Source organism: Ambystoma mexicanum, chromosome 5q (assembly GCF_040938575.1).
Source record: "Ambystoma mexicanum isolate Mex_15411 chromosome 5q, UKY_AmexF1_1, whole genome shotgun sequence".
NCBI lineage: Eukaryota > Metazoa > Chordata > Amphibia > Caudata > Ambystomatidae > Ambystoma > Ambystoma mexicanum.
The window spans coordinates 8574700-8601019 of NC_090933.1; positions in this window are offsets into that span (position 1 = coordinate 8574700).

Below are 26320 nucleotides of genomic sequence, written 5' to 3' on the forward strand. Positions count from 1 at the left end.
GGAAGGGGAAGGAGTTGGATATCACATTTCATTTTAGAGGAAGGATCTCAGGTTTGGTATTAGAGGCCTTGAGATATCACATCTCATGCTATAGGAAGGGTCTCAGGATTGGAATGGGAAGGAGTTGGATATCACATCTCAAGCTTTAGGAAGGGTCTCAGGTTTGGTATAAGCATTGAGATAGCACATCTCATGCTATAGGAAGGGTCTCAGGATTGGAATGGGAAGGAGTTGGATATCACATCTCATGTTATAGGAAGGATCTCAGGTTTGGTATTAGAAGCATTGAGACATCACATCTCATGCTATAGGAAGGGTCTCAGGATTGGAATGGGAAGGAGTTGGATATCACATCTCATGCTATAGGAAGGGTCTCAGATTTGGTATAAGCATTGAGATATCACATCTCTGCTATCGGAAGGGTCTCAGGATTGGAATGGGAAGGAGTTGGATATCCCATCTCATGCTATAGGGAGGGTCTCAATTTTGATATTAGAAGCATTGAGATAACAAATCTCATGATATCGGAAGGGTCTCAGGATTGGAATGGGAAGGAGTTGGATATCACATCTCATGATAAAGGAAGGGTCTTAGGTTTGGAAGGGGAAAGATTTGGATATCACATCTCATGTTATAGGACGGGTCTCAGGTTTGGTATTAGAAGCATTGAGATATCAAGTCTCATGGTATAGGAAGGGTCTCAGAATTGGAATGGGAAGGAGTTGGATATCACATCTCAAGCTATAGGAAGAGTCTCAGGATTGGAATGGGAAGGAGTTTGATATCACATCTCATGCCATAGTATGGTTCTCAGGTTTGATAGAAGCATTGGGATATCACATCTCATGCTATTGGAAGGGTATCAGTATTGGATTTGGAAGGAGTTGGATATCCCATCTCATGCTATAGGAAGGGTCTCAGGTTGGAATGGGAAGGAGTTGGATATCACATTTCATGTTATAGGAAGGGTCTCAGGATTGGAATGGGAAGGACTTGGATATCATATCTCATGCTATAGGAAGGCTCTCAGGTTTGGAAGGAGAAGGAGTTGGATATCACATTTCATGTTAGAGGAAGGATCTCAGGTTTGGTATTAGAGGCCTTGAGATATCACATCTCATGCTATAGGAAGGGTCTCAGGTTGGAATGGGAAGGAGTTGGATATCACATTTCATGTTATAGGAAGGGTCTCAGGATTGGAATGGGAAGGAGTTGGATATCACATCTCAAGCTTTAGGAAGGGTCTCAGGTTTGGTATAAGCATTGAGATAGCACATCTCATGCTATAGGAAGGGTCTCAGGATTGGAATGGGAAGGAGTTGGATATCACATCTCATGTTATAGGAAAGATCTCAGGTTTGGTATTAGAAGCATTGAGACATCACATCTCATGTTATAGGAAGGGTCTCAGGATTGGAATGGGAAGAAGTTGGATATCACATCTCATGCTATAGGAAGGGTCTCAGGTTTGGAAGGGGAAGGAGTTGGATATCCAATCTCATGTTATAGGACTGGTCTCAGGTTTGGTATTAGAAGCATTGAGATATCACATCGCATGCTGTAGGAAGGTTCTCAGGTTTGGAATGGGGAGGAATTGGATATCACATCTCATGTCATAGGAAGGATCTCAGGTTTGGTATTAGAAGCATTGAGATATCACATCTCATGCTATAGGAATGGTCTCAGGATTGGAATGGGAAGGAGTTGGATATTACATTCCTGCTATAGGAAGGGTCTCATGTTTGGAATGGGAATGTGTTGGATATCACATATGCTATAGGAAGGGTCTCAGGTTTGGAACGGGAAGGAGTTGGATATCACATCTCATGTTATAGGATGGGTCTCAGGTTTGTTTTTAGAATCATTGAGATATCATATTGCATGCTGTAGGAAGGGTCTAAGGATTGGAATGGGAAGGAGTTGGATGTCCCATCTCATGTTATAGGAAGGGTCTCAGGTTTGGTATTAGAAGCATTGAGACATCACATCTCATGCTATCGGAAGGGTCTCAGGATTGGAATGGGAAGGACTTGGATATCACATCTCATGTTATAGGAAGGATCTCAGGTTTGGTATTAGAAGCATTGAGACATCACATCTCATGCTATCGGAAGGGTCTCAGGATTGGAATGGGAAGGACTTGGATATCACATCTCATGCTATAGGGAGGGTCTCAAGTTTGATATTAGAAGCATTGAGATATCATATCTCATGCTATAGGAAGGGTCACAGGATTGGAATGGGAAGGAGTTGGATATCACATCTCATGCTATAGGGAGGGTCTCAGGTTTGGTATAAGCAGTGAGATATCACATCTCATGCTATAGGAAGTGTCTCAGGATTGGAATGGGAAGGAGTTGGATATCACATCTCATGTTATAGGAAGGATCTCAGGTTTGGTATAAGCATTGAGATATCACATCTCTACTATCGGAAGGGTCTCAGGATTGGAATGGGAAGGAGTTGGATATTCCCATCTCATGTTATAGGAAGGGTCTCAGGTTTGGTATTAGAAGCATTGAGATATCACATCTCATGCTATAGGAAGGGTCTCAGGATTGGAATGGGAAGGACTTGGATATCACATCTCATGCTATAAGGAGGGTCTCAAGTTTGATATTAGAAGCATTGAGATATCACATCTCATGATATCGGAAGGGTCTCAGGGATGGAATGGGAAGGAGTTGGATATCACATCTCATGATAAAGGAAGTGTCTAAGGTTTGGAAGGGGAAGGAGTTTGATATCACATCTCATGCCATAGTATGGGTCTCAGGTTTGGTAGAAGCATTGGGATATCACATCTCATGCTATCGGAAGGGTATCAGGATTGGATTTGGAAGGAGTTGGATATCCCATCTCATGCTATAGGAAGGGTCTCAGGTTGGAATGGGAAGGAGTTGGATGTCACATCTCATGTTATAGGAAGGGTCTCAGGATTGGAATTAGAAGGACTTGGATATCACATCTCATGCTATAGGAAGGCTCTCAGGTTTGGAAGGGGAAAGAGTTGGATATCACATTTCATGTAAGAGGTAGGATCTCAGGTTTGGTATTAGAGGCATTGAGATATCACATCTCATGCTATCAGAAGAGTCTCAGGATTGGAATGGGAAGGAGTTGGATATCACATCTCATGCTAAAGGGAGGGTCTCAGGTTTGGAAGGGGAAGGATTTGGATATCACATCTCATGTTATAGGAAGGATCTCAGGTTTGGTATTAGAAGCATTGAGATATCACATCTCATGCTATCGGAAGGATCTCAGGTTTGGTATAGAAGCATTGAGATATCACATCTCATGCTATCAGAAGGTTCTCAGGATTGGAATGGGAAGGAGTTGGATATCACATCTCATGCTAAAGGGAGGGTCTCAGGTTTGGAAGGGGAAGGATTTGGATATCACATCTCATGTTATCGGAAGGATCTCACGTTTGGTATTAGAAGTATTGAGATATCATATCTCATGCTATAGGAAGGGTCTCAGGATTGGAATGGGAAAGAGTTGGATATCACATCTCATGCTATAGGGAGTGTCTCATGATTGGAATGGGAAGGACTTAGATATCACATATCATGCTATAGGGAGGGTCTCAGTTTTGATATTAGAAGCATTGGGATATCACATCTCATGCTATCGGAAGTGTCTCAGGATTGGAATGGGAAGGAGCTGGATATCACATCTCATGCTAAAGGAAGGGTCTCAGGTTTGGAACGGGAAGGAGTTGGATATCACATCTCATGCTAAAGGAAGGGTCTCAGGTTTGGAACGGGAAGGATTTGGATATCACATCTCATGTTATAGGAAGGGTCTCAGGTTTGGTATAAGCATTGAGATATCACATCTCTGCTATCGGAAGTGTCTCAGGATTGGAATGGGAAGGAGTTGGATATCCCATCTCATGTTATAGGACGGGTCTCAGGTTTGTTATTAGAATCATTGAGATATCATATTGCATGCTGTAGGAAGGGTCTAAGGGTTGGAATGGGAAGGACTTGGATACCACATCTCATGCTATAGATAGGCTCTTAGGTTTGGAAAGGGAAGGAGTTGGATATCACATTTCATGTTAGAGGAAGGATCTCAGGTTTGGTATTAGAAGCATTGAGATATCACATCTCATGCTATAGGAAGGGTCTCAGGATTGGAATTTGAAGTAGTTGGATATCACATCTCATGCTATAGGAAGGGTCTCAGGTTTGGTATAAGCATTGAGATATCACATCTCATGCTATAGGACGGGTCTCAGGATTGGAATGGAAGGAGTTGGATATCACATCTCATGTTATAGGAAGGATCTCAGGTTTGGTATTAGAAGCATTGAGACATCACATCTCATGCTATAGGAAGGGTCTCAGGGTTGGAATGGGAAGGAGTTGGATATCACATCTCATCCAATAGGAAGGGTCTCAGGTTTGGAATGGGAAGGAATTGGATATCACATCTCATGTTATAGGAAGGATCTCAGGTTTGGTATTAGAAGCATTGAGATATAACATCTCATGCTATAGGAATGGTCTCAGGATTGGAATGTGAAGGATTTGGATATCACATCTCATGCTAAAGGAAGGGTCTCAGGTTTGGTAGAAGCATTGAGATATCACGTCTCTGCTATCGGAAGGGTCTCAGGATTGGATTGGGAAGGAGTTGGATATCCCTTCTCATGCTATAGGAAGGATCTCAGGATTTGAATGGCAAGGAGTTGGATATCACATCTCATGCCATAGGAAGGGTCTCAGGTTTGGTATAAGCATTGAGATATCACATCTCTGCTATCAGAAGGGTCTCAGGATTGGATTGGGAAGTAGTTGGATATCCCTTCTCATGCTATAGGAAGTGTCTCAGGTTGGAATGGGAAGGAGTTGGATATCACATCTCATGTTATAGGAAGGGTCTCAGGATTGGAATGGGAAGGATTTGGATATCACATCTCTTGCTATAGGAAGGATCTCAGGATTGGAATGGGTAGGAGTTGGATATTACTTTCTTGCTATAGGAAGGGTCTCATGTTTGGAATGGGAAGGAGTTGGATATCACATATGCTATTGTTAGTGTCTCAGGTTTGGAACGGGAAGGAGTTGGATATCACATCTCATGTTATAGGAAGGGTCTCAGGTTTGGTATAAGCATTGAGATATCACATCTCTGCTATCGGAAGCGGCTCAGGATTGGAATGAGAAGGAGTTGGATATCCCATCTCATGTTATAGTAAGAGTCTCTGGTTTGGTATTAGAATCATTGAGATATCACATCGCATGCTGTAGGAAGGGTCTAAGGATTGGAATGGGATGGACTTGGATATCACATCTCATGCTATAGGTAGGCTCTCAGGTTTGGTATAAGCATTGAGATATCACATCTCATGCTATAGGAAGGGTCTCAGGATTGGAATGGGAAGGATTTGGATATCACATCTCATGCTATAGGAAGGGTCTCAGATTTGGTATAAGCATTGAGATATCACATCTCATGCTAAAGGAAGGGTCTCAGGATTGGAATGGGAAGGAGTTGTATATGACATCTCAGGCCATAGGAAGGGTCTCAGGTTTGGTATAAGCATTGAGATATCACATCTCTGCTATCGGAAGGGTCTCAGGATTGGAATGGGAAGGAGTTGGATATCCCATCTCATGTTATAGGAAGGGTCTCAGGTTTGGTATTAGAAGCATAGAGATATCACATCTCATGCTATAGGAAGGGTCTCAGGATTGGAATGGGAAGACTTGGATGTCACATCTCATGCTATAGGGAGGGTCTCAGGTTTGATATTAGAAGCATTGAGATAACAAATCTCATGATATCGGAAGGGTCTCAGGATTGGAATGGGAAGGAGTTGGATACCACATCTCATGATAAAGGAAGGGTCTAAGGTTTGGAAGGGGAAGGATTTGGATATCACATCTCATGTTATAGGACGGGTCTCAGGTTTGGTATTAGAAGCATTGAGATATCAAGTCTCATGGTATAAGAAGGGTCTCAGAATTGGAATGGGAAGGAGTTGGATATCACACCTCAAGCTATAGGAAGGGTCTCAGGATTGGAATGGGAAGGAGTTTGATATCACATCTCATGCCATAGTATGGGTCTCAGGTTTGGTAGAAGCATTGGGATATCACATCTCATGCTATCGGAAGGGTATCAGTATTGGATTTGGAAGAAGTTGGATATCCCATCTCATGCTATAGGAAGGGTCTCAGGTTGGAATGGGAAGGAGTTGGATATCACATTTCATGTTATAGGAAGGGTCTCAGGATTGGAATGGGAAGGACTTGGATATCATATCTCATGCTATAGGATGGGTCTCAGGTTTGTTATTAGAATCATTGAGATATCATATTGCATGCTGTAGGAAGGGTCTAAGGATTGGAATGGGAAGGACTTGGATATCACATCTCATGCTATAGATAGGCTCTTAGGTTTGGAAAGGGAAGGAGTTGGATATCACATTTCATGCTAGAGGAAGGATCTCAGGTTTGGTATTAGAAGCATTGAGATATCACATCTCATGCTATAGGAAGGGTCTCAGGATTGGAATGGGAAGTAGTTGGATATCACATCTCATGTTATAGGAAGGGTCTCAGGTTTGGTATAAGCATTGAGATATCACATCTCATGCTATAGGACGGGTCTCAGGATTGGAATGGAAGTAGTTGGATATCACATCTCATGTTATAGGAAGGATCTCAGGTTTGGTATTAGAAGCATTGAGACATCACATCTCATGCTATAGGAAGGGTCTCAGGATTGGAATGTGAAGGATTTGGATATCACATCTCATGCTAAAGGAAGGGTCTCAGGTTTGGTAGAAGCATTGAGATATCACGTCTCTGCTATCGGAAGGGTCTCAGGATTGGATTGGGAAGGAGTTGGATATCCCTTCTCATGCTATAGGAAGGGTCTCAGGATTTGAATGGCAAGGAGTTGGATATCACATCTCATGCCAAAGGAAGGGTCTCAGGATTGGAATGGGAAGGAGTTGGATATCACATCTCATGCTATAGGAAGGGTCTCAGATTTGGTATAAGCATTGAGATATCACATCTCTGCTATCGGAAGGGTCTCAGGATTGGAATGGGAAGGAGTTGGATATCCCATCTCATGCTATAGGGAGGGTCTCAATTTTGATATTAGAAGCATTGAGATAACAAATCTCATGATATCGGAAGGGTCTCAGGATTGGAATGGGAAGGAGTTGGATATCACATCTCATGATAAAGGAAGGGTCTTAGGTTTGGAAGGGGAAAGATTTGGATATCACATCTCATGTTATAGGACGGGTCTCAGGTTTGGTATTAGAAGCATTGAGATATCAAGTCTCATGGTATAGGAAGGGTCTCAGAATTGGAATGGGAAGGAGTTGGATATCACATCTCAAGCTATAGGAAGGGTCTCAGGATTGGAATGGGAAGGAGTTGGATATCACATCTCATGCTATAGGAAGGGTCTCAGATTTGGTATAAGCATTGAGATATCACATCTCTGCTATCGGAAGGGTCTCAGGATTGGAATGGGAAGGAGTTGGATATCCCATCTCATGCTATAGGAAGGGTCTCAGATTTGGTATAAGCATTGAGATATCACATCTCATGCTATAGGAAGGGTCTCAGGATTGGAATGGGAAGGAGTTGGATATCACATCTCATGCTATAGGAAGGGTCTCAGATTTGGTATAAGCATTGAGATATCACATCTCTGCTATCGGAAGGGTCTCAGGATTGGAATGGGAAGGAGTTGGATATCCCATCTCATGCTATAGGGAGGGTCTCAATTTTGATATTAGAAGCATTGAGATAACAAATCTCATGATATCGGAAGGGTCTCAGGATTGGAATGGGAAGGAGTTGGATATCACATCTCATGATAAAGGAAGGGTCTTAGGTTTGGAAGGGGAAAGATTTGGATATCACATCTCATGTTATAGGACGGGTCTCAGGTTTGGTATTAGAAGCATTGAGATATCAAGTCTCATGGTATAGGAAGGGTCTCAGAATTGGAATGGGAAGGAGTTGGATATCACATCTCAAGCTATAGGAAGAGTCTCAGGATTGGAATGGGAAGGAGTTTGATATCACATCTCATGCCATAGTATGGTTCTCAGGTTTGATAGAAGCATTGGGATATCACATCTCATGCTATTGGAAGGGTATCAGTATTGGATTTGGAAGGAGTTGGATATCCCATCTCATGCTATAGGAAGGGTCTCAGGTTGGAATGGGAAGGAGTTGGATATCACATTTCATGTTATAGGAAGGGTCTCAGGATTGGAATGGGAAGGACTTGGATATCATATCTCATGCTATAGGAAGGCTCTCAGGTTTGGAAGGAGAAGGAGTTGGATATCACATTTCATGTTAGAGGAAGGATCTCAGGTTTGGTATTAGAGGCCTTGAGATATCACATCTCATGCTATAGGAAGGGTCTCAGGTTGGAATGGGAAGGAGTTGGATATCACATTTCATGTTATAGGAAGGGTCTCAGGATTGGAATGGGAAGGAGTTGGATATCACATCTCAAGCTTTAGGAAGGGTCTCAGGTTTGGTATAAGCATTGAGATAGCACATCTCATGCTATAGGAAGGGTCTCAGGATTGGAATGGGAAGGAGTTGGATATCACATCTCATGTTATAGGAAAGATCTCAGGTTTGGTATTAGAAGCATTGAGACATCACATCTCATGTTATAGGAAGGGTCTCAGGATTGGAATGGGAAGAAGTTGGATATCACATCTCATGCTATAGGAAGGGTCTCAGGTTTGGAAGGGGAAGGAGTTGGATATCCAATCTCATGTTATAGGACTGGTCTCAGGTTTGGTATTAGAAGCATTGAGATATCACATCGCATGCTGTAGGAAGGTTCTCAGGTTTGGAATGGGGAGGAATTGGATATCACATCTCATGTCATAGGAAGGTTCTCAGGTTTGGTATTAGAAGCATTGAGATATCACATCTCATGCTATAGGAATGGTCTCAGGATTGGAATGGGAAGGAGTTGGATATTACATTCCTGCTATAGGAAGGGTCTCATGTTTGGAATGGGAATGTGTTGGATATCACATATGCTATAGGAAGGGTCTCAGGTTTGGAACGGGAAGGAGTTGGATATCACATCTCATGTTATAGGATGGGTCTCAGGTTTGTTTTTAGAATCATTGAGATATCATATTGCATGCTGTAGGAAGGGTCTAAGGATTGGAATGGGAAGGAGTTGGATGTCCCATCTCATGTTATAGGAAGGGTCTCAGGTTTGGTATTAGAAGCATTGAGACATCACATCTCATGCTATCGGAAGGGTCTCAGGATTGGAATGGGAAGGACTTGGATATCACATCTCATGTTATAGGAAGGATCTCAGGTTTGGTATTAGAAGCATTGAGACATCACATCTCATGCTATCGGAAGGGTCTCAGGATTGGAATGGGAAGGACTTGGATATCACATCTCATGCTATAGGGAGGGTCTCAAGTTTGATATTAGAAGCATTGAGATATCATATCTCATGCTATAGGAAGGGTCACAGGATTGGAATGGGAAGGAGTTGGATATCACATCTCATGCTATAGGGAGGGTCTCAGGTTTGGTATAAGCAGTGAGATATCACATCTCATGCTATAGGAAGTGTCTCAGGATTGGAATGGGAAGGAGTTGGATATCAAATCTCATGTTATAGGAAGGATCTCAGGTTTGGTATAAGCATTGAGATATCACATCTCTACTATCGGAAGGGTCTCAGGATTGGAATGGGAAGGAGTTGGATATTCCCATCTCATGTTATAGGAAGGGTCTCAGGTTTGGTATTAGAAGCATTGAGATATCACATCTCATGCTATAGGAAGGGTCTCAGGATTGGAATGGGAAGGACTTGGATATCACATCTCATGCTATAAGGAGGGTCTCAAGTTTGATATTAGAAGCATTGAGATATCACATCTCATGATATCGGAAGGGTCTCAGGGATGGAATGGGAAGGAGTTGGATATCACATCTCATGATAAAGGAAGTGTCTAAGGTTTGGAAGGGGAAGGAGTTTGATATCACATCTCATGCCATAGTATGGGTCTCAGGTTTGGTAGAAGCATTGGGATATCACATCTCATGCTATCGGAAGGGTATCAGGATTGGATTTGGAAGGAGTTGGATATCCCATCTCATGCTATAGGAAGGGTCTCAGGTTGGAATGGGAAGGAGTTGGATGTCACATCTCATGTTATAGGAAGGGTCTCAGGATTGGAATTAGAAGGACTTGGATATCACATCTCATGCTATAGGAAGGCTCTCAGGTTTGGAAGGGGAAAGAGTTGGATATCACATTTCATGTAAGAGGTAGGATCTCAGGTTTGGTATTAGAGGCATTGAGATATCACATCTCATGCTATCAGAAGAGTCTCAGGATTGGAATGGGAAGGAGTTGGATATCACATCTCATGCTAAAGGGAGGGTCTCAGGTTTGGAAGGGGAAGGATTTGGATATCACATCTCATGTTATAGGAAGGATCTCAGGTTTGGTATTAGAAGCATTGAGATATCACATCTCATGCTATCGGAAGGATCTCAGGTTTGGTATAGAAGCATTGAGATATCACATCTCATGCTATCAGAAGGTTCTCAGGATTGGAATGGGAAGGAGTTGGATATCACATCTCATGCTAAAGGGAGGGTCTCAGGTTTGGAAGGGGAAGGATTTGGATATCACATCTCATGTTATAGGAAGGATCTCAGGTTTGGTATTAGAAGTATTGAGATATCATATCTCATGCTATAGGAAGGGTCTCAGGATTGGAATGGGAAAGAGTTGGATATCACATCTCATGCTATAGGGAGTGTCTCAGGATTGGAATGGGAAGGACTTAGATATCACATATCATGCTATAGGGAGGGTCTCAGTTTTGATATTAGAAGTATTGGGATATCACATCTCATGCTATCGGAAGTGTCTCAGGATTGGAATGGGAAGGAGCTGGATATCACATCTCATGCTAAAGGAAGGGTCTCAGGTTTGGAACGGGAAGGAGTTGGATATCACATCTCATGCTAAAGGAAGGGTCTCAGGTTTGGAACGGGAAGGATTTGGATATCACATCTCATGTTATAGGAAGGGTCTCAGGTTTGGTATAAGCATTGAGATATCACATCTCTGCTATCGGAAGTGTCTCAGGATTGGAATGGGAAGGAGTTGGATATCCCATCTCATGTTATAGGACGGGTCTCAGGTTTGTTATTAGAATCATTGAGATATCATATTGCATGCTGTAGGAAGGGTCTAAGGGTTGGAATGGGAAGGACTTGGATATCACATCTCATGCTATAGATAGGCTCTTAGGTTTGGAAAGGGAAGGAGTTGGATATCACATTTCATGTTAGAGGAAGGATCTCAGGTTTGGTATTAGAAGCATTGAGATATCACATCTCATGCTATAGGAAGGGTCTCAGGATTGGAATTTGAAGTAGTTGGATATCACATCTCATGCTATAGGAAGGGTCTCAGGTTTGGTATAAGCATTGAGATATCACATCTCATGCTATAGGACGGGTCTCAGGATTGGAATGGAAGGAGTTGGATATCACATCTCATGTTATAGGAAGGATCTCAGGTTTGGTATTAGAAGCATTGAGACATCACATCTCATGCTATAGGAAGGGTCTCAGGGTTGGAATGGGAAGGAGTTGGATATCACATCTCATCCAATAGGAAGGGTCTCAGGTTTGGAATGGGAAGGAATTGGATATCACATCTCATGTTATAGGAAGGATCTCAGGTTTGGTATTAGAAGCATTGAGATATAACATCTCATGCTATAGGAATGGTCTCAGGATTGGAATGTGAAGGATTTGGATATCACATCTCATGCTAAAGGAAGGGTCTCAGGTTTGGTAGAAGCATTGAGATATCACGTCTCTGCTATCGGAAGGGTCTCAGGATTGGATTGGGAAGGAGTTGGATATCCCTTCTCATGCTATAGGAAGGATCTCAGGATTTGAATGGCAAGGAGTTGGATATCACATCTCATGCCATAGGAAGGGTCTCAGGTTTGGTATAAGCATTGAGATATCACATCTCTGCTATCAGAAGGGTCTCAGGATTGGATTGGGAAGTAGTTGGATATCCCTTCTCATGCTATAGGAAGTGTCTCAGGTTGGAATGGGAAGGAGTTGGATATCACATCTCATGTTATAGGAAGGGTCTCAGGATTGGAATGGGAAGGATTTGGATATCACATCTCTTGCTATAGCAAGGATCTCAGGATTGGAATGGGTAGGAGTTGGATATTACTTTCTTGCTATAGGAAGGGTCTCATGTTTGGAATGGGAAGGAGTTGGATATCACATATGCTATTGTTAGTGTCTCAGGTTTGGAACGGGAAGGAGTTGGATATCACATCTCATGTTATAGGAAGGGTCTCAGGTTTGGTATAAGCATTGAGATATCACATCTCTGCTATCGGAAGCGGCTCAGGATTGGAATGAGAAGGAGTTGGATATCCCATCTCATGTTATAGTAAGAGTCTCTGGTTTGGTATTAGAATCATTGAGATATCACATCGCATGCTGTAGGAAGGGTCTAAGGATTGGAATGGGATGGACTTGGATATCACATCTCATGCGATAGGTAGGCTCTCAGGTTTGGTATAAGCATTGAGATATCACATCTCATGCTATAGGAAGGGTCTCAGGATTGGAATGGGAAGGATTTGGATATCACATCTCATGCTATAGGAAGGGTCTCAGATTTGGTATAAGCATTGAGATATCACATCTCATGCTAAAGGAAGGGTCTCAGGATTGGAATGGGAAGGAGTTGTATATGACATCTCAGGCCATAGGAAGGGTCTCAGGTTTGGTATAAGCATTGAGATATCACATCTCTGCTATCGGAAGGGTCTCAGGATTGGAATGGGAAGGAGTTGGATATCCCATCTCATGTTATAGGAAGGGTCTCAGGTTTGGTATTAGAAGCATAGAGATATCACATCTCATGCTATAGGAAGGGTCTCAGGATTGGAATGGGAAGGACTTGGATGTCACATCTCATGCTATAGGGAGGGTCTCAAGTTTGATATTAGAAGCATTGAGATAACAAATCTCATGATATCGGAAGGGTCTCAGGATTGGAATGGGAAGGAGTTGGATACCACATCTCATGATAAAGGAAGGGTCTAAGTTTTGGAAGGGGAAGGATTTGGATATCACATCTCATGTTATAGGACGGGTCTCAGGTTTGGTATTAGAAGCATTGAGATATCAAGTCTCATGGTATAAGAAGGGTCTCAGAATTGGAATGGGAAGGAGTTGGATATCACACCTCAAGCTATAGGAAGGGTCTCAGGATTGGAATGGGAAGGAGTTTGATATCACATCTCATGCCATAGTATGGGTCTCAGGTTTGGTAGAAGCATTGGGATATCACATCTCATGCTATCGGAAGGGTATCAGTATTGGATTTGGAAGAAGTTGGATATCCCATCTCATGCTATAGGAAGGGTCTCAGGTTGGAATGGGAAGGAGTTGGATATCACATTTCATGTTATAGGAAGGGTCTCAGGATTGGAATGGGAAGGACTTGGATATCATATCTCATGCTATAGGATGGGTCTCAGGTTTGTTATTAGAATCATTGAGATATCATATTGCATGCTGTAGGAAGGGTCTAAGGATTGGAATGGGAAGGACTTGGATATCACATCTCATGCTATAGATAGGCTCTTAGGTTTGGAAAGGGAAGGAGTTGGATATCACATTTCATGCTAGAGGAAGGATCTCAGGTTTGGTATTAGAAGCATTGAGATATCACATCTCATGCTATAGGAAGGGTCTCAGGATTGGAATGGGAAGTAGTTGGATATCACATCTCATGTTATAGGAAGGGTCTCAGGTTTGGTATAAGCATTGAGATATCACATCTCATGCTATAGGACGGGTCTCAGGATTGGAATGGAAGGAGTTGGATATCACATCTCATGTTATAGGAAGGATCTCAGGTTTGGTATTAGAAGCATTGAGACATCACATCTCATGCTATAGGAAGGGTCTCAGGATTGGAATGTGAAGGATTTGGATATCACATCTCATGCTAAAGGAAGGGTCTCAGGTTTGGTAGAAGCATTGAGATATCACGTCTCTGCTATCGGAAGGGTCTCAGGATTGGATTGGGAAGGAGTTGGATATCCCTTCTCATGCTATAGGAAGGGTCTCAGGATTTGAATGGCAAGGAGTTGGATATCACATCTCATGCCAAAGGAAGGGTCTCAGGTTTGGTATAAGCATTGAGATATCACATCTCTGCTATCGGAAGGGTCTCAGGATTGGAATGGGAAGGAGTTGGATATTCCCATCTCATGTTATAGGAAGGGTCTCAGGTTTGGTATTAGAAGCATTGAGATATCACATCTCATGCTATAGGAAGGGTCTCAGGATTGGAATGGGAAGGACTTGGATATCACATCTCATGCTATAGGGAGGGTCTCAAGTTTGATATTAGAAGCTTTGAGATATCACATCTCATGATATCGGAAGGGTCTCAGGATTGGAATGGGAAGGAGTTGGATATCACATCTCATGATAAAGGAAGGGTCTAAGGTTTGGAAGGGGAAGGATTTGGATATCACATCTCATGTTATATTACGGGTCTCAGGTTTGGTATTAGAAGCATTGAGATATCAAGTCTCAGAGTATAGGAAGGGTCTCAGGATTGGAATGGGAAGGAGTTGGATATCACATCTCATGCTATAGGAAGGCTCTCAGGTTTGGAAGGGGAAAGAGTTGGATATCACATTTCATGTTAGAGGTAGGATCTCAGGTTTGGTATTAGAGGCATTGAGATATCACATCTCATGCTATCAGAAGGGTCTCAGGAATGGAATGGGAAGGAGTTGGATATCACATCTCATGCTAAAGGGAAGGTCTCAGGTTTGGAAGGGGAAGGATTTGGATATCACATCTAATGTTATAGGAATGATCTCAGGTTTGGTATTAGAAGCATTGAGATATCACATCTCATGCTATCGGAAGGATCTCAGGTTTGGTATTAGAAGCATTGAGATATCACATCTCATGCTATCAGAAGGGTCTCAGGATTGGAATGGGAAGGAGTTGGATATCACATCTCATGCTAAAGGGAGGGTCTCAGGTTTGGAAGGGGAAGGATTTGGATATCACATCTCATGTTATCGGAAGGATCTCACGTTTGGTATTAGAAGTATTGAGATATCATATCTCATGCTATAGGAAGGGTCTCAGGATTGGAATGGGAAAGAGTTGGATATCACATCTCATGCTATAGGGAGTGTCTCAGGATTGGAATGGGAAGGACTTAGATATCACATATCATGCTATAGGGAGGGTCTCAGTTTTGATATTAGAAGCATTGAGATATCACATCTCATGCTATCGGAAGTGTCTCAGGATTGGAATGGGAAGGAGCTGGATATCACATCTCATGCTAAAGGAAGGGTCTCAGGTTTGGAACGGGAAGGATTTGGATATCACATCTCATGTTATAGGAAGGGTTTCAGGTTTGGTATAAGCATTGAGATATCACATCTCTGCTATCGGAAGTGTCTCAGGATTGGAATGGGAAGGAGTTGGATATCCCATCTCATGTTATAGGACGGGTCTCAGGTTTGTTATTAGAATCATTGAGATATCATATTGCATGCTGTAGGAAGGGTCTAAGGGTTGGAATGGGAAGGACTTGGATATCACATCTCATGCTATAGATAGGCTCTTAGGTTTGGAAAGGGAAGGAGTTGGATATCACATTTCATGTTAGAGGAAGGATCTCAGGTTTGGTATTAGAAGCATTGAGATATCACATCTCATGCTAAAGGAAGGGTCTCAGGTTTGGAACGGGAAGGATTTGGATATCACATCTCATGTTATAGGAAGGGTCTCAGGTTTGGTATAAGCATTGAGATATCACATCTCTGCTATCGGAAGTGTCTCAGGATTGGAATGGGAAGGAGTTGGATATCCCATCTCATGTTATAGGACGGGTCTCAGGTTTGTTATTAGAATCATTGAGATATCATATTGCATGCTGTAGGAAGGGTCTAAGGGTTGGAATGGGAAGGACTTGGATATCACATCTCATGCTATAGATAGGCTCTTAGGTTTGGAAAGGGAAGGAGTTGGATATCACATTTCATGTTAGAGGAAGGATCTCAGGTTTGGTATTAGAAGCATTGAGATATCACATCTCATGCTATAGGAAGGGTCTCAGGATTGGAATGGAAGGAGTTGGATATCACATCTCATGTGTTAAGACGGATTTCTGAACTCTGTCCTGGTGGCGCAGAAGTTCAGAAGGCCAACCTAATTACTTGGAACAGGGTAACCTCTGGACAAGCCAGACCAATCAAGGTAGCGATCGCGGCGGTCAAGACTAGGTCTCAAGAGGGGTGAGGGTGACTGAAAGCCCGCAGTGAGCACACAAAGCAAGAGCGCTGACAAACTACTCCAAACAGTTGTTATATCAAAAATAGATACACATTTATTTTAAGGCCTTTAAAATAATGACCGTAGCGAGAAAATCACAATATCACAATACTAAACCAACACATACCATATCAACACAATATATATACAAATACACAGTCGCAAGCGTTTAAAGCACGAAATATGTAGTCCACCTGAAAGGAAAGGAAAACAGGCAGTGCGATAACGCTTTAGACTCAGTTCGCCTTCAGAGGCACCTAACTAGATGGAAGTCCGAGCCCTGCGAAGAGTGGAGCCTTGTGCTCAAAGTACCTGCCACGCCGGTGCCAACGGGCAAAAGGGGAAGCTCTTCGTAGGAAGTCAGGCAGTTCGGGTTAGTGCACAGCAGAAGGAGAACAGGTTCCGCAACTCAAGCGCAGCCTCCACAGCGGGCAGAAGCAGAGTGCGAGTACGGCCAAAAGGGTGCTGTTTTTACACAGCAGGGAAAAGCAATGGGATACTGCAGGAGGGCGACCAGATCCTAGCTAAACTACTCACCGGTCCCCGAAGCAAGCAGACCCAGGCTTCTCCACGTAGATTCAGCAGCTGGCAGGTTCAGAAGAGCAGGGAACGCCTCGTAGTCGTGTAGAACAAAAAGACGCCCCAATCGACGAAACCAGCACAGTTTGTTGCCGCAGCAGGACAACGGAGCGGCCGTGTGTATTCAAGCCAAATGTACACTCCTCCCTTCAGACCTGGGGACGCCAAGCGTACGAAGCGTGGGAGAGTGACAAAGGCTCGAAATACAACACAACCTGGCGGCAGTTACAGAGCAGGACTCCCTTGTAAGCTGGTCAGTCAACTGGATGGCCCAGAGACACTTCCGAAGGCTTACTTGGCAGGAGTTGATGAAGTCGCCGGGAATAGCTGTTCCTGCTATTCCAAAGGTCGAAGCACCAGTACAGGCCTTCTGGTTCGATCCAAGGAGGAAAGGGTTTCACAGGACGACAGCAGTGCAAAGGAGGATTCCTTCAGCGGGTCACCAGCGATTCCTCGGTCCAGCCTCTTGGTTGCAGGATACTTGGCTCCTGTATTCCTTCGTTCATGAGAACTCAGGAGATCGACATGGTAGTGGTGTTTCCAGCTCCCTCTTATCCATGGTTCCCTTCGCGCCAAAACGGAGGGGAGCCAATGGGAGATCCGCTCATCAACACACATACCATACGTGGACCAATCACGGACCACGGTGGTCCCAGGCATTCACACCACCCTAGACTCTCTGGCACCCAGGATGTGTATTGGGACCAGACATCCCAGCCCACACCCTGGAGGCACACAAACGACATGTAGAAGCCCGCGAAAGCAACCACGTTTCGCGGGAAAGTACATGCCCAAATAAGGAAGGCCCCGGGTCGCTCGACCTGGGGAAGGTGAAGGGAGCAAGACGGTCAGTGGACAGGACAAAGGAGCCTCGTGGACTGGCCATTTTGGGAGCCAGGCCACCATTTTGGGTTCAGTGCGAAAAACGTGCTCAGAACGCCAAAAGGAGCTCAAAATAAACAAAACGATCGCTGCCACCATTCCAGTCCCTGAATGACTTGTACCAATCAAAATACCATCCTAAAAGAGTATCTAGGGCCTGTAGAAGGCTAGAGACCCAAGAGAGCTGTAACTTAGCTTACAGTGCCCTCTTGTGTCATGTTGCACTAAAGACGCAACACGATGAAAGAAACTACGGGAAACAGCGTTCCCCGGTACTGACTGTCTTAAGGGCATGTCAGTTTCCCCGTAAGAAAAGGAGCGAAAGCCCAGAGGAGTGCGGCAGAAGGCTGCACTTCTCTGGCAAAGTCAGGAATAAGGTTAAAAACAATAGCAAAAAGTTTAGGGGTTGCCACATGGAAGGAAAATTCCCTACAATTACGAAATCTTTCCTAACACTCGCCCCTCCCAGACTATGGACAGGGGGAACTAATCCACCCCTGGATGAGTCTCTTGTTCAGGTCGGTAAAACATTCTGGACAACCCATCAGCATTGCTATGTTGGACACCTGGCCTATGCTCAATAGTGAAGTCGAAGCCTTGTAGACTTATGGACCACCTGAGCAACTTTGGATTCTCCCCCTTCATGTTCATTAGCCACTTTAACGGCTTATGGTCAGTCTGCACAGTGAAGTGGGTCCCATAGAGGTAGGGCCTCAGCTTCCTTAGGGCCCACACAACAGAGAAACATTCTTTCTCTACCGTGGACCATCTGAGCTCTCTGTCCTTAAGCTGGCGACTAATAAAACCGATAGGGTGTTCCTTACCCTTCTCATCTACTTGTGATAGTACAGCTCCTATCCCAGTGTCAGAGGCATCCGTCTGCATGATAAAAGGTCTTTGATAATCAGGGGCCCTTAGGACAGGGGCCTGGCACAAGGAGTCTTTTAAGCCTTTGAAGGCCTTCTCACACTCGTCGGTCCAAGTTACCTTCTTGGGTTTCTTCGGAGTTGTGAGGGCAGTCAGAGGGGCAGCTATGGTACCATAGTCTGCCACAAAATTGCGGTAATACCCCGTGAGTCCTAAAAAGGCTCTCACTTGGGTTTGCGTAGTGGGGGTAGGCCAGTCTTGTACTGCTTGTACTTTACTGGGTAGAGGCTGTATCCTCCCTCCACCTACTTCATGTCCAAGGTAAACCACTGAGCCTTGTCCAATCTGGCATTTACTAGCCTTTATGGTCAAGTGGGCTTTCTGAAGAGCCTGGAGCACAATCCCGAGGTGTTTCACATGGTCTTCCCAGGTGGCACTGAAAACTGCTATATCGTCCAGATATGCAAGACAGAATTCGTCCAACCCATTCAACACATGATTCACAAGCCTCTGGAAAGTGGCAGGTGCATTCTTCAACCCGAACGGCATTACCCGGAATTGGTAAAGGCCGTCTGGAGTAGAAAATGCTGTCTTCTCCTTGGCATGTTCTGCTAAAGCTATTTGCCAATAGCCAGCAATGAGGTCAAACGTGCTGAGGTACTTGGAGGCACCCAAAGTATCCACCAGCTCATCTGTTCGAGGCAAGGGGTGGGCATCTGTCTTGGTGACAGCATTCAGAGCCCTCTAATCCACGCAGAACCTCACTTCAGAAGTACCTGCTTTTGGAACAACACCACAGGACTGGACCAAGGACTACTAGAGGGTTCAATCACCCCAAGATCTAACATCTTGTTGACCTCGGTCTTAATATAAGACCGTACTTTATCTGACATCCTGTATCCCCTACTTTTGGTAGGTACACTGTCTCCTGTGTCAATGTTATGTTTGCACCAAGGTGTCAAACCAGGGGACTGTGAAAACAGGGGGGAAAACTGCCTAAGCAAACTTTTCACCTCAGCCTGCTGATCAGAAGTCAGATGAGGGGCCACTCGGACACCCTCAACGGAGCTATCTGAAGGACCGCTTTGGAACAGGTCGGGGAGAGGTTCAGACTCCTCTTCCTCAACGTCTGACGCCAGTAGCAGTGCTGCGATTTCGACTCTTGGGACGAAAGCCTTCAGCCTATTCACGTGGAACACTTTTGGAGCCTGTCCAGGCCTTCCAAGGTCCACTAAATAGTTCACCTCACCCAGGGGCTCCACCACTGTGTAAGGGCCTGACCATTTGTCCTGTAAAGCTCGAGGCCTTATAGGATTCATGATCAGGACTTGCTGACCAGGTGTAAAGTTGATGAGGGAAGCTTTCTGGTCGTACCAATGTTTCACCAGCGCTTGTCCTGCCTTCAATTTATCACTAGCCAAGCCATTCAGAAGTACCATCCGTTTTCTGAGCCCTAGCACATAATCAACTACGTTGGTAGTAACAGGGGGAGTGGGCATCTCCCATCCCTCTTTGACGATGGCTAAGGGTCCCCGTACGGGATGACCGAACAGAAGTTCGAAGGGGCTGAAGCCAACACCCTCCTGTGGTACCTCTCGGTAGGCAAACAGTAAGCATGGTAAAAGAAGATCCCATTTTCTTCTCTGAGGCTCCTCCAGAGCCCCAATCATGCTCTTTAACGTTCTGTTGAAACGTTCCACCAGACCATTGGTCTGGGGGTGGTATGCAGAAGAGAACTTGTAGGTGACCCCACATTCTTTCCACATAGCCTGCATATACTTCGACATAAAGTTGCTGCCACGATCTGACACAACTTCTTTAGGGAAGCCAACCCTAGTAAATATGCCGAGTAAAGCTTTTGCAACTGACTTGGCAGTTACAGTTTTCAATGGGATGGCCTCAGGATACCTGGTTGCATGGTCGACCAGCACCAGGATAAACCTATTGCCTGAGGATGTTTGCGGGTCAAGGGTACCAACGATGTCGATCCCTACCCTTTCAAATGGTACCCCCACAACTGGGAGCGGTACCAACGGAGCTTGGATTGTCGCGCCAACCTTACCAGACAACTGGCAGGAGGCACAACTCCTGCAGTGACTTTCTACTTGCACCCCCATCTTGGGCCAGTAGAAGTGCATGGATAACCTTTGCTTGGTCCTCTTCATACCAAGGTGACCAGCAAGGGGAACTTCATGCGCCAACTGCAGGAGGAAGGGCCTAACAGCAAGGGGAACCACCAACCTCCTATGGTCTCCTTCTGTAGACTCTGTGGGCTCACTATACAGGAGTCCACCTTCCCAATAAATCCTATGCTTCCCAGGAGGTTCACCCTCAAGCTGGGAGCAGGCCTGTCTCCTTAGGCCTTCCAGAGATGGGCACTCACGTTGGCCTTTACTGAATTCGTCCCTATCAGGACCTCCTTCAACTAACAAGTCTTTTAGTTCAGGATGATCGTTGGGGTCGAATACTTCAGGCATCGCCACCTCCTCGTCAGGCCCGGGCGATTGACCAACTTCCTCCACCGCAGTGGTAGGCGAGCTCGGGGGAATATTCTCTTTCCCTCGGTTTGACTTCTAGACTCCTTTCGCCTTGGGTTTCCCCTTTGACTGGGGCGGCGTATTGGACTTGGCCAATGCTGCCCGTGCTTGAGACCGTGTGTAGGGTCTTTCGGCAGTGTCTACTACGAGCCCTAAAGCTCTGAGATCATTGCCCAACAAGACCTTTCCCGGGACGTTTCTCTGAATGCTCACTGGAATCCTGACTGCTGTACCATTTAAAGTAAGATTTACAGGGATCACGGGAAACATACGGAGGGGGCCCTCAGCCAACTTAGTGGGCATCAGAGTAGCTCTGGCAACTTCCTCTGAGTCTACCAAGGTAGAATCCACTACAGTGCGACTGCACCCACTATCCCTAAGAGCTGGAGTATCCACTCCATTGATCAGCACACTGTCTTTAAAGTAGTGCTTGGTATTATCCGGAATCCTAGCATAAGCCTCTGCGACTTTAGGCTCCCAGGAACCCAGGGACACTAAAACTACCTCAGCCTCTATCCCACTGGGAAATGAGTCTGAGGAGAAGGATGCTCCTGTAATCTCTTCTTCCTCGTAGGAGGAGAAGGCCAGATTAGCGGAGTGGACCCCCAAAGGTCTAACCTTACAACGGGGATCCCCCTTCACATGGTCAGTTGCTCCACAAGAAAAACACGCCCCATTGGGTCTGTTTACGTAGGGAGGCTTATTGTAACCAGAGTTCTGTTTTGGAGGCGAACCTCCACTGCCCTGTGAGTTCTCTTGTGTCTTACCCTTATTTTTCTTTTTGTGGCCCTTATGGGAAGAAGATTTAGCAGATTCCCCACCCTCCATATCTTTGGACTTTTTCCCTTCCTCCTGCTTACCAGGATGAGTTTTGTCCTTATGGGACACTCGATGTGACACCCATAAGTCTGCTGCAATGGCCAGCTTCTTAGGATCTATCTCCTTCGAATCGGCCAAATGCTGCTTAAGCTCCGGGGAAGAAGAACCAAAAATGTGTTCCAGCATGACAAGATTTATCATGCCTTCGAAGGTAGAAACCTTATAACCTTCGACCCAGCCAGTTAAGTTTTTCAAGGATTCAGCGACATAAGATACCCAAGTACCACCTTCCTTTTTCTTATACTCTCGAAAACGCTTTAAATATTGGGCCGGAGTCTTCCCAAACTTTAAAATGAGAGTTTGCTTTAACATTGCGAAATCAGCTCGCTCAGTCTTCGACATTTCCATAATGGCACTACAGCCAGAATGGGGCAGTCTACTGAGCAACCACGCAATCTTATCAGCATTGTCAACTTCTTGAACTTCGCATGCATACTCAAACGCATTCAGCCAGTCCATAATGTCATTACTTTCTTCATACACACTGAGCAGATCTTTTGGAAACCGTGGATGAGAGGAAGCCCCAGACCCATATCCAGGACCCTTGGATCCATTTGCCACCTGAAGCTTGGCCAGTTCCAACTGGTGATCCCTGTCTTTTTGTTTTTCTGCCTGTTCGATTTTTAGTTTGGCTATGCTGAATTCAAGCTCCTGCTGCCTAAACCGCAGCTCTTGCTTCTTGAATTCAAGCATAGCCTCCCCATCAGCACTGGCAGAGGAAACATTAGACATCTCGTCCTCCCTGTCCTCGTGGTCGCGGTGGATCAGTGCGGCGGCAGAACCGTCGGTTCTACCAGTGAGAGCAGCCCCACCACCTTCCGCACTGTCCTCAGAAGTTATAGCGTCAAGCTGCGCTTCTTGCCACGCCACGATTCTTTGGATCATTTCCAATTTCGTGCCTTGAGAGGAAACCCCTCTCTCCGCACACATCTTTTTTAGTGTTTCTGATTTAGAAGCATTCAAAGTTAACAAGGTACTTGTTTCCATACTGTTTGATAGGACTATGGCCTTTTTTAAAGTTATACTATAACAATTCACTACGTGTACTGTTTGGAATAACCTGAAATGCCTTCGTTCGAGCGCAACACTGGATACCTTCAGTCGTATCCCACCGCTGTACACCAATTTGTTAAGACGGATTTCTGAACTCTGTCCTGGTGGCGCAGAAGTTCAGAAGGCCAACCTAATTACTTGGAACAGGGTAACCTCTGGACAAGCCAGACCAATCAAGGTAGCGATCGCGGCGGTCAAGACTAGGTCTCAAGAGGGGTGAGGGTGACTGAAAGCCCGCAGTGAGCACACAAAGCAAGAGCGCTGACAAACTACTCCAAACAGTTGTTATATCAAAAATAGATACACATTTATTTTAAGGCCTTTAAAATAATGACCGTAGCGAGAAAATCACAATATCACAATACTAAACCAACACATACCATATCAACACAATATATATACAAATACACAGTCGCAAGCGTTTAAAGCACGAAATATGTAGTCCACCTGAAAGGAAAGGAAAACAGGCAGTGCGATAACGCTTTAGACTCAGTTCGCCTTCAGAGGCACCTAACTAGATGGAAGTCCGAGCCCTGCGAAGAGTGGAGCCTTGTGCTCAAAGTACCTGCCACGCCGGTGCCAACGGGCAAAAGGGGAAGCTCTTCGTAGGAAGTCAGGCAGTTCGGGTTAGTGCACAGCAGAAGGAGAACAGGTTCCGCAACTCAAGCGCAGCCTCCACAGCGGGCAGAAGCAGAGCGCGAGTACGGCCAAAAGGGTGCTGTTTTTACACAGCAGGGAAAAGCAATGGGATACTGCAGGAGGGCGACCAGATCCTAGCTAAACTACTCACCGGTCCCCGAAGCAAGCAGACCCAGGCTTCTCCACGTAGATTCAGCAGCTGGCAGGTTCAGAAGAGCAGGGAACGCCTCGTAGTCGTGTAGAACAAAAAGACGCCCCAATCGACGAAACCAGCACAGTTTGTTGCCTCAGCAGGACAACGGAGCGGCCGTGTGTATTCAAGCCAAATGTACACTCCTCCCTTCAGACCTGGGGACGCCAAGCGTACGAAGCGTGGGAGAGTGACAAAGGCTCGAAATACAACACAACCTGGCGGCAGTTACAGAGCAGGACTCCCTTGTAAGCTGGTCAGTCAACTGGATGGCCCAGAGACACTTCCGAAGGCTTACTTGGCAGGAGTTGATGAAGTCGCCGGGAATAGCTGTTCCTGCTATTCCAAAGGTCGAAGCACCAGTACAGGCCTTCTGGTTCGATCCAAGGAGGAAAGGGTTTCACAGGATGACAGCAGTGCAAAGGAGGATTCCTTCAGCGGGTCACCAGCGATTCCTCGGTCCAGCCTCTTGGTTGCAGGATACTTGGCTCCTGTATTCCTTCGTTCGTGAGAACTCAGGAGATCGACATGGTAGTGGTGTTTCCAGCTCCCTCTTATCCACGGTTCCCTTCGCGCCAAAACGGAGGGGAGCCAATGGGAGATCCGCTCATCAACACACATACCATACGTGGACCAATCACGGACCACGGTGGTCCCAGGCATTCACACCACCCTAGACTCTCTGGCACCCAGGATGTGTATTGGGACCAGACATCCCAGCCCACACCCTGGAGGCACACAAACGACATGTAGAAGCCCGCGAAAGCAACCACGTTTCGCGGGAAAGTACATGCCCAAATAAGGAAGGCCCCGGGTCGCCCGACCTGGGGAAGGTGAAGGGAGCAAGACGGTCAGTGGACAGGACAAAGGAGCCTCCTGGACTGGCCATTTTGGGAGCCAGGCCACCATTTTGGGTTCAGTGCGAAAAACGTGCTCAGAACGCCAAAAGGAGCTCAAAATAAACAAAACGATCGCTGCCACCATTCCGGTCCCTGAATGACTTGTACCGATCAAAATACCATCCTAAAAGAGTATCTAGGGCCTGTAGAAGGCTAGAGACCCAAGAGAGCTGTAACTTAGCTTACAGTGCCCTCTTGTGTCATGTTGCACTAAAGCCGCAACACGATAAAAGAAACTACGGGAAACAGCGTTCCCCGGTACTGACTGTCTTAAGGGCATGTCAGTTTCCCCGTAAGAAAAGGAGCGAAAGCCCAGAGGAGTGCGGCAGAAGGCTGCACTTCTCTGGCAAAGTCAGGAATAAGGTTAAAAACAATAGCAAAAAGTTTAGGGGTTGCCACATGGAAGGAAAATTCCCTACAATTACGAAATCTTTCCTAACATCATGTTATAGGAAGGATCTCAGGTTTGGTATTAGAAGCATTGAGACATCACATCTCATGCTATAGGAAGGGTCTCAGGGTTGGAATGGGAAGGAGTTGGATATCACATCTCATCCAATAGGAAGGGTCTAAGGTTTGCAATGGGAAGGAATTGGATATCACATCTTATGTTATAGGAAGGATCTCAGGTTTGGTATTAGAAGCATTGAGATATCACATCTCATGCTATAGGAAGGGTCTCAGGATTGGAATGTGAAGGATTTGGATATCACATCTCATGCTAAAGGAAGGGTCTCAGGTTTGGTAGAAGCATTGAGATATCACGTCTCTGCTATCGGAAGGGTCTCAGGATTGGATTGGGAAGGAGTTGGATATCCCTTCTCATGCTATAGGAAGGGTCTCAGGATTTGAATGGCAAGGAGTTGGATATCACATCTCATGCCATAGGAAGGGTCTCAGGTTTGGTATAAGCATTGAGATATCACATCTCTGCTATCGGAAGGGTCTCAGGATTGGATTGGGAAGGAGTTGGATATCCCTTCTCATGCTATAGGAAGTGGCTCAGGTTGGAATGGGAAGGAGTTGGATATCACATCTCATGTTATAGGAAGGGTCTCAGGATTGGAATGGGAAGGATTTGGATATCACATCTCTTGCTATAGGAAGGGTCTCAGGATTGGAATGGGTAGGAGTTGGATATTACTTTCTTGCTATAGGAAGGGTCTCATGTTTGGAATGGGAAGGAGTTGGATATCACATATGCTATAGTTAGTGTCTCAGGTTTGGAACGGGAAGGAGTTGGATATCACATCTCATGTTATAGGAAGGGTCTCAGGTTTGGTATAAGCATTGAGATATCACATCTCTGCTATCGGAAGCGGCTCAGGATTGGAATGGGAAGGAGTTGGATATCCCATCTCATGTTAT